Source organism: Cheilinus undulatus, linkage group 21 (assembly GCF_018320785.1).
Source record: "Cheilinus undulatus linkage group 21, ASM1832078v1, whole genome shotgun sequence".
Lineage (NCBI taxonomy): Eukaryota > Metazoa > Chordata > Actinopteri > Labriformes > Labridae > Cheilinus > Cheilinus undulatus.
Window position 1 is genome coordinate 12,244,661 of NC_054885.1, and position 9,931 is coordinate 12,254,591.

Here is a 9,931-nt window from a genome sequence, read left to right on the forward strand (position 1 = left end):
AAGTCTGGCAGTGTAACACTGTGTTACTGCCTTGTGTGTCTTCTCTTGTAAATAACATGTTTCTCAGACTATTGAATCACATATTCTTTATAACTGTTTAATATTTGTTTAACATTCTCTCTCACAGCTGAGGTAAGAAGCAGAATAATATAAACCATATTTCATTCAACGTGTGTGTTACTTGGCTAACTGCCGTGTTCACAGCGGTCATGTATGCACATTTGCACACAGGTGTGTGAGTTAGGACCTTGTTGTCAATGTTGTAGCCCTGATACTGCTGAATGTATAAATATACAACCTACGCGTTACATTCCTGATGCTTTTATGATGTGTGGCGCTGCATAGAGGTTTCACATGAGGACTGAGGCTGATGGAGATATTTAATATGAAAATTACACAACATATGCTCAAATGAAAGTGTGGGATTTAAGACAAATGTAAAATACCGAGGTCAGCAACTGAAATGCCTTTTAAGCCATTTATAGTGCATTCAGAAAGTATTCAGACCTCCTTTAATTTTTCGTTTTTCTTATGTTTCAGCCTGATACTATATTTGTTTTACTTTTATCTCTTTAATCTACACTCAGTGCATCATAATGACACACAAAACAGGATTTGTAAAGGCACACACCTCTCTATAAATTGCCTCACAGCTGACAAGCATACCAGAGCAAAAACCAAGCCATGAGGTTGAAGGAACTGTCTGCAGAGCTCAGAGACAGGACTGTTGCAAGGCACAGATCTGTAGAAGGCTACAAAAAAAAAAGTTCTGCTGCACTGAAGGTTCCCAAGAGCGCAGTGGCCTCCATAATTTTCGAATTGAAGAACTCTTCCAAGAGCTGGTTGCCCAGCCCAGTTGAGCAATTGGAGGAAAAGGGCCTTAGTAAGAGAGGTGCTTAAGAGCCTGATGGTCACTCTGACTGAGCTCCAGAGATCCTGTATGGAGATGGGACAAAGATCCAGAAGAACAACCATCACTGCAGCCCTTCACTGATCTGGGCTTTGTGGCAGAGTGCCCAGACAAAAGCCTCTCATCAGTGCAAAACACATGAAAGCATGCTTGGCTTTCACATGGAGTTTTTCTGCAAACTTCAAGCAGGCTTTCATGTGTTTACTCTGGGGGCCAGCTCTCATAAGAGTCCTGGTTTTGCCAAACTTCTTCCATTTGAGAATTACAGAGGCAAATGTGCCCCTGGGCACCTTCAGTACAACAAGAAGATTATCTGAATACTCTCTGAAAGTGTAAAAGGAGGCAAAAATTAGCCAGGTGGTACCACCAACACTACTGATCCAACATTCATACAAGACTTTGATTTTATTAAATCCCATCTAGGGAGGGCCCATTCACTACAGTCAAGCATTCAGTAGAGTCAAGCTCAACACGTTGATACCAGTTTGTGCAGTAGTAGGTATAATGTTAATTCATACTCTTTAGATGTGGGTATAGTCTTCAGGTATTCTCTATGATAGGTATTCTCTGTATCCGTTCAACGACATCTGTTTCATCCAGGCCTTAACCTGGAGCTATACTCAGAGACTAATGGCAGTTTTAGGGCCCTTGGGACATCCACAGTATGACTGGGGGCTTGTAGGTACCTTACTACCTTCCTGAACAGTACCCAAGACCAGTGCTTCCCCCAGATAAAGGTCCCAGGGACCAGGGACCCGCACTGCACCTGGAGGTGGTTGAACACAGCCATGCACATTCAAGAATAGTGCAGACAAGGCTGTCCATAAGGAGGGACAAAGAGGGAGGTCTCTGGGACCCAGCCAAACTGGTGGCCCATGGAGGTTAGCAAAACCATGGTCCATTATAAAGTTAAGTTGTGAAAACCAAATTTTATATTTGACCTGAATAATAACCACTCTTATCAAAAAAACAAATGCATTTATTCAAAGGTGTTTAAATGGATCTAACAGGTAAATCCAAGCAAGAAACTGGAGCACCCAAATTACTTAATGCAGTTTAATCTGGTGCAGAGGACTGACGTTTCGACATGCACTGTGTCTTCATTAGAGTCAAAAGAACTCTGATGAAGACGCAGTGTGCATCCCAACACCAGTCCTCTGCTCCAAATGGTACAAAGTGATTCGAGTGCTCCAGTTTCTTCCTTGGATTTACCTGTTAGATCCATTGAAACACCTTTGTATGTTGCTGGTCCTCTCTGAGAGTTATCACCCCCACCCATGGAGGGGCTAAAGCGCAAGAGACTCTCTCTTCATCTTTATTTATTCATTTGTGTAGTAAATAGCCTTCTTGAAATGACAATAACCTTTGATAAAAACATAATTAAAATGGGTTAAAAATTGCTAAAATTGGTTAATAATGGCAAAAAAATGGTGGAAAAGGAGGTGAAATTGGGTTTTTAACAAATACATTCGGATTAAAGTGGCAAAAATGGGCACAAAAAGTGGCAAGAGGGGATTAAAAGTGGCTGAAATGGCTTTTAAGTGCAAAAAATTGTGACATTTGGAGGAATGGGATGAAAATTTGATATAAACTGGCAAAAATGGGTTAAATGTGGTTAAAATGGGCAAAAAAGGTATGTAAAAACTGACTGATAGAGGCAACAATGGGTAAATAGAAGGGACAATAGGCAGAAAGTGGCAAGAATTGGCTTAGAAGTGGCAAAAACAGGCAGAAAAAAGTGATGGAAAGGGTTTAAAATGGACAAAATGGGTTTTAAGTGGCAAAAAATGCTCTAAAATTGGAAAAAAAGGGGTTGACATTTGGTTACACTGGTGTAAAGTGGCAACAGTGTAATTTAGAAAATATAATTTATATATATATATTTTTAAAGCATCTGGTGACCCCCTTTCATTGTCTCAGTCCTGACCCCAAGGTTGCGAACCATTGCCCTAGACAGTGCTTACTCGCCACCTTTACACCCTTCTCCGCCCTAAAGGTGTGGATTTTGCTATTATTTCAGCAGATTATTTCTCCATGCCCCTTGTAATATGCAAAGACATCCAGAGCATGACCAGGGTGGAGTCCACCCTCCTTCCTGCCCAGTGGATCCCTCAGGCAGCTTACTCACCAAACTTACTTCAGCCTCAATTTTTGGTCCAAACATGCCTAAAAGTTCTGCTCAGTACCGTAGCTCATGGTGAGTCTATCTTTGGTAATAACGAAAAGGCTGATCATCAGATCCACTCTGGAGAAAACTGATGAGTTTTACTTACAGAATCACACCTTAGAGCAATGTAAACAGCGATGCAGTTGCTGAGCAGGGGTTGAATGCTTATGTTAAAACCTTGATCACAACAGGATTTAAACAGCAGCGGAGATGAGTGTGACTTCAGAAAAAATTGGCCACCATGTGAGTATGGTAACTTGTGAAAAGAAGGCAAATATAACTGTCTGAACATCTTCATATGGATTCTGTCTCTAACACTCTTGCACGCATACACAGCAGAGTGTTATCTAACATATTTCACTGTTTATCTAAACATCTGTTTACCTGGCAGGGTTCTACTGAGTGTTATGGTCTGTCAGGGTCTGGAGTGAGTGCAGGTCTTCGTGGTTTCATGCATGTAGCAGTGTCTGCTATAAAATACACATTCATACAACCTATAAATATCGAATGAGAGAAGCATCTGCGAGTCTTTTTTGTCCCCGCAGCAAGAACACAATGCAGGAATTCCAGGCATGCTGATATCAACTTCCTGTGTTTCCAGTCCATCACTAGGTACAACTTCCTGTCTGGTAGATTTGAGGAGCGGTCTGATGGTCAAAGTGTGTCATGATGTCTGCAAAGACGCAATTGGGCGCTTCCATAGTGGCAGAAATGACGATGGGTTATTTGGTGTGTCTTAGCATTAGATGTATTTTTTCCAGTCAATGTCAGTGAAGAGGAGGGTGGTTTGAGTGAAGAAGTAAAAATGACTTTAGAGATAAGAGAAAGGGTGAGCATGTGTTGATGAAATTTGTTGGAGGTGCTGTGAGGACCCTTGATGACTTTTGTGGTCGTCTGTGTACAGCATGTCCCTGTCCTTTGTCGTACATAAAAACAGGAAAATAAAAGTGCTGGAAGGTGTAGGGAGTGCGTGGCGCCACACGGATGCTTGTGTAACCTCCTGTTCAAAGGCCTCCTGTTTCCTCACTACTGTGCATCAGGGAATCCAGGCCAAACCAAAACACAAACAGTTATGAAGCTTTACGTCTTCAGAGGGAGTCTGGACAATAACGGGACTTTTGTGTCACGGCTGCATGATGTCTTTTATTCCCCTGTTTTTTTTTTGTTTGTTTTTTTTTTACAATATCATCTTTTCAATACTACAACCCCAATTCCAAAAAAGCTGGGGCACTGTGTCAAATGCAAATAAAAACAGAATCAGACATTTTACCATTCCATAAAAAATATTATCTTATTTTGAATTTGACAGATACCAGCAACACATCTCAAACAAGTAGGGACAGGGCAACACAAGGCTGGATAGTAAGTGGTACTGATGAAAAACAGCTGGAGGAGCATTTTATAGCAAATTAGGTTAATTGACAACAGGTCAGAAACATGACTGGGTGTAAAAGAAGCATTTTGAAGAGGCAGATTCTCTCTGAAGTAAAGGTGGGCAGATGCTGTGAAAAACTGCGTCTAATTCCTCTGAGGCAAAGTGGAAAACTGTTCTGTGGTCAGTGAATTAAAATTTAAATTCTTTTTCAGAACAATGGACACCATGATCTACAGACTAAAGAGAAGAGGAAGCATCCAGCTTTTCATCAAGGCACGTGTGAAAAACCTGCATCTCTGATGTTATGTGTTGCATTGTTGCCTATGGAGTGGGCAGCTTACACATCTGGAAAGGCACCATCAATGCTGAAAAGTATACAGAGGCTTTAGAGCAGGGGTGTCAAACTCAAGGCCCAGGGGCCAAATCTGGCCCGTGGAACACTTATATCAGGACCGCAAGATCATATCATATTTGTACTATAATTGGCCCACCAGTATGAGGTCTGCAGATGTCCTCCAGTGTAATAATGTAAACTTCAACTTGATTATTTAAAATATGCTTATTAAGCCACAAAAATCTGAAAAAGTAAAGAGTAAGAAAGAAAAGAAATTAATTTGTGTTTTTATTTCATATTTTCAATTTTGCATCTCAAGATTACGACTCAAACTTATGATTTTGACTTTTCATATCATACTTTTACCTTTTCAACTCATAATTTGGACATTATATGTCACATTTTTACATTTTAGATTCCCATTTTTAAATTTTAAGTCATATTTTGACCTTTTCAACTCCTTACTTTGTTTTTTTAATCCCATATTTTGACTTTTAAACTCATGATTTTAATTTTTCCCATATTTTGACATTTTAAATGAATACTTTTTACTTTCTTTTATCCTATTTTGACCTTTTACACTCCCAATTTTGAATTTAATTTAATATTTTGAATTCTAGCTCACACTTCAACACTTTCAACTCCTAAATTTGGCTTTTTAATCCTATAGTTTGACCTATCAGACCTAAAGTTTCAGATTTTAAGTCATATTTTGAATTTTAAACTCATGATTTAAAATTAGATCTCATATTTTGACCTTTCAAACTTATGATTTCAACTTCCTCATTGCTATTTGCTCTTTAAAACATTATTTATTTATTTTTGATATCATGCTCTGATCTTTTGAACTAATAAGTTGGAATTCTTATCTCAGGTTTGAGCCTTTAAATTTATCATTTTTACTTTTTTTTAATTTCCAAATGATTTATCATCAGTGCTGGGGTTTTTCATATTTTATTACTGGTGAAAATGAGGTTGACAGTTATAGTTAAATGTTGACCCTTTCAGGCCCTCAGGTTAGACCTAAATCCAGAATCCGGTCCCTGCTGTGATTGAGTTTGACACCCCTGCTTTAGAGCGATATATGCTCCCACTGAGACAATGTCTCTTTCTGGAAAGGTCTTGCATATTCAATGACACGATGCCAAACCACAAGCCACATCCGTCACAACAGCATGGCTTCACAATAGAAGAGTCCAGGTGCTGAACTGGCCTGTCTGCAGTCCAGACCTTTCAACAAAAGAAAATATTTGGCACATCATAAAAGAAAAAAATCCTCAAAGAAAACCTAGAACTGTTGAGCAGCTAGAATCCTACATCAGACATGAATGTGACAACATTCCTCTCCTAAAACTCCAACAACCAGTCTCCTCATTTCTTAGACATGTACTGACTGTTGCTCTTTTTGGAGATGTGTTGCTGCCATCAAATTCAAAACCAGCCAATATTTTTTTGTTTCGACATCTGATATGTTAATGTTCTATTGTCGATAAAACATGGGTTTGTGAAATTTGCATGTTGCAGTTCAGCGCCACCATCAGGATTGCAGGTGTTGCACAAGACAGTAAGGGTGAAGAGGAGGTGAGCCAGATTTCCATTCTAACCCTCACCTACAGTCATGAGCTTTGGGTAGTGATCAAAAGAATGAGACTGCTAATACAAGCTGAGACTCCTCAGGGTTGTGTCTGGGCTCAACCTTTGAGATAGGAAAGGAGTTTAGAAATCCAAGGGGAGCTCAAAGTAGAGCCGCTGCTTCTTTGCATGGAATAGAACCAGTTGATATGGTTTAGGAATATAATCAGGATGGCGTCGGGCCACTGTCTTGTGACGGCTGGCTGCTAAGAAGCATCCCCATAGCATGATGCTGCCACCACCACCAAACATATCATCTTGTCTGATGGCCAAAAAGCACCATTTTGGTCTCATCGGCTTTGGAATCCCCCAGGTAAAGCAGGAAAGTGTCGCTTGGAAGAAGGATGCAGGGGTTGACTTGCTTAGCCTAGTAGCATCACAACCCATCCCCAGATAAGATTGATTCACCCAAAACCACATGAAAATGTTACCAAAGACCTGTAGAGAAGATTCTGGCTAAAGTCGGTGAGATAATTTGGCTATTCAGGAAAATGTAAGGACATTTGTTTAGGTGTGAAAACACTATAAATGCTTTTGGTAGCCACCAGGTCACTGTTAGTTAAAAGTCTAGTCCAAACCCAAGTCTTAGTAGAATTCTTCATCACTTTGTGGTCCCGATGGCCCATTATTTTGTTCCGCTGGTTGTTTGCTGGTTAGGTAACTGTGTTTTTGAAGTTTAACAAGCCTTACCATCCTTTAAGGTCAAGCAGTCAGCTATGAACCATTTCATGTCTTTAGTCACACTCTCTGCTCCCTCAGAGACCCTCCCACACTGTCATGGTGTTTGACCCCTGTGTGTGTGTCTGAATGAGCGTGAGCATGCCACAGTGTGTGTTTGTCACAGTCAACAGGCCTTCACACACACTTCCCCATTCTTATTTGAAGTCTGCGGGGGGTTGGGAGCTGCTCGGACATGAGCAGAAAACCAGGGATGCCACCTGGATGCTGAATTTGGAGACGGTGTGCTGTTTAGAAGTAGAGCATCTGTGTGAGATTGACAGTAAGGCCAATGGGAAGTAATGTTGGAATACACATTGCTTATAAGGAGTCACAGATGGATTAGGGCTGAAGAACAGGCATTTGGCTGCGAAGTGTTCCTTGAACCTGCAGAGTCACGAAAAATAGCAAGTTTAGACAAAAAAACATGACTTTTTAGGCACCAAATTAGGAAAAAATTACGATTACAACTGCTCTCTTTTTTCTGAGGATTGTTTAAATCTGAAGACAGCCAATTGTTGTGCCTCAAAGCCATTCCTGGTATGATTTCACTTAAACAGGGGAGCAGATGACTCCCTGACTCAATAGTTAGCAGACGTAGCTGTGCAGTCGAATGCTGAGTCGGGGGGTTTTAGCAGCCAAGAGCTAAGTGGGTAAATGTGAAAAACAAACCACGCAGAGAGTGCGAGCCAGAGTTCACCTTTTTCTTTTCTCTGTCTCTCTTTTGTCACATTGAACAAACCTCATCTCACAGCGCTGAACTCATGTGAATTAAAGGAGTCAATATGAAGCCTCTGGAAAGCAGATGCACTGAATGTAGACACAACATGGCACACAGGCTGGGTAAATAAATCCTCCTGGGTTCATGAGGTGGAGAGAAAAGTCAGAGAGTTCATAGTGATCTAGAGAGTCGGGTTTTATACTTTAAAAGGAGGACGTCATTCAAAGTTCAAACAGCTCCAATAGACCAAAGTATGGAACCCCAAGAGGACATGCATTCATGCAATTGATTTTTCTGTTTTCCTCTGATAATGAGAATTTTGTTTGTTTCCTAGAGATTTTGACCTATCTTATCACAGTATAATAGTTGTTTTTAGAGATCTTAAAAATGCATTCATTGTGGAAAAAAAGAGTAAAGTAAACCATCTTAATGTCTGCATAATTTTTCTGTGTATGTAATTTAATAAACTGAATGAATGGTCTATGTATTCTGCAGAAACTTCATAGTTGTAATCAATGACTAAAGGTTCCCAAGTGCACAGTGGCCTTCATCATTCTCAAATGGAAGAAGTTTGGCACAACCAGGACTCCTCCAAAAGCTGGTCCAGTCAAACTGAGCAATCAGGGAAAAGGGCCCTTGCAGGAGAGGTGACCGGTCACTCTGACTGAGCTCCATTCAGGCTCTGTGTGTGATCATCCCTCTGAAGTTCGGTGATGAATGACCTAAGCCTCAAAGAGTTATAGTGGATTATTGATCTTGGAACACTGCCAAAAATTTGTCCAAAAGTTGTCCAACTTTGGACCTGGATTACAGCCCCACCCAATGGCAAAAACTCAAGTTTTTAATAGCATTTGATCTTCATCTTGTCTTGAATGAGCAAAGAAAATTTCAAGTCGATCAGATAAAATCCCTTGGATGAGATCATTAAAATGTGAGGCCTGTCCATCAGCAAAAATGTGAAAATCTGACCTCTGACATCTGATTGCTAACTTCACGTTAATTTTAAAAGATGGTCCCAAGAGAGGCTTTTTTATCTAGTATTCAGACAGTGTTGCAGAAGGACAACCAGCACTGCATCCTCTATAGATCTGGGCTTTATGGCAGAGTGGAAAAGTGCAAAACACTTCAATGCCTGCTTAGCTTTCACACAGAGTTTTTTGCAAACTTCAAGTGGACTTTCCTGTTTATCTTGGGGACCAGCTCTAGGAAGGATCCTGGTTTTGCCAAACTTCTTCCATTTAAGAATTATGGAGTTTGTCTGGGCAACCAGCTTCATTACTCTTGGCTGTACCAAAAAAAGTAAAGTGGGTCTTAATACTGTCTGATGTACTAGTTGTACCATTTCTAGATTACAAAAAACGTCTCTTGGGACCATTCTCCAAAATTCACGTGAAGTTGGCAATCATAAGCTAGAGGTCAAATTTTCACATTTTCGCCAATGGACAGTTTTCACATTTTAATGAACTCATCCAAGGGGTTTTATTTGATCGACTCAAGACTTTTTTTTTGCTTATTCTAGACAAGATGAAGATCAAATGCTATTAAAAACTTGGGCTTTTGCCATTGCGTGGGGCTGTAATCCAGGCCCAAAGTTGGACAACTTTTGGACAACTTTTTGGCAGTGTTCCAAGAACAATAATCCACTATAACTCCACATTACTGATGCCAAACATCACCAAACTTCAGAGGAATGATCACACATTGAGCATGAATGCATTCATGCATCCAGTCTTTCATTTGGTCATAGCTACCTCTTTTGCCAACAGAAGTCTTCTGGTTACGATTTGTGTTTTAGTATTATAAATAATATAGCCTTCTTGAGGCTTTTTTAAGTTCACTTTTTTCTCCATTCTTAACATTAACATTAGCATTTTTTTACCCTGTAATAGTTCACTTTATTGCATATTACACATTCCTAATTAAACTGAACATATGAAAAGCAGAATACTGCATATTTTTAATGGGTGTGTGTATTAGCTCTTTATCATGCATGCTTTAATCAAGGATGTGTGTTTGAGTGTATTTGCAGTGTACCTTTTTAGGTACTAATAAAGAAACCCTGAACCTTGTACAAG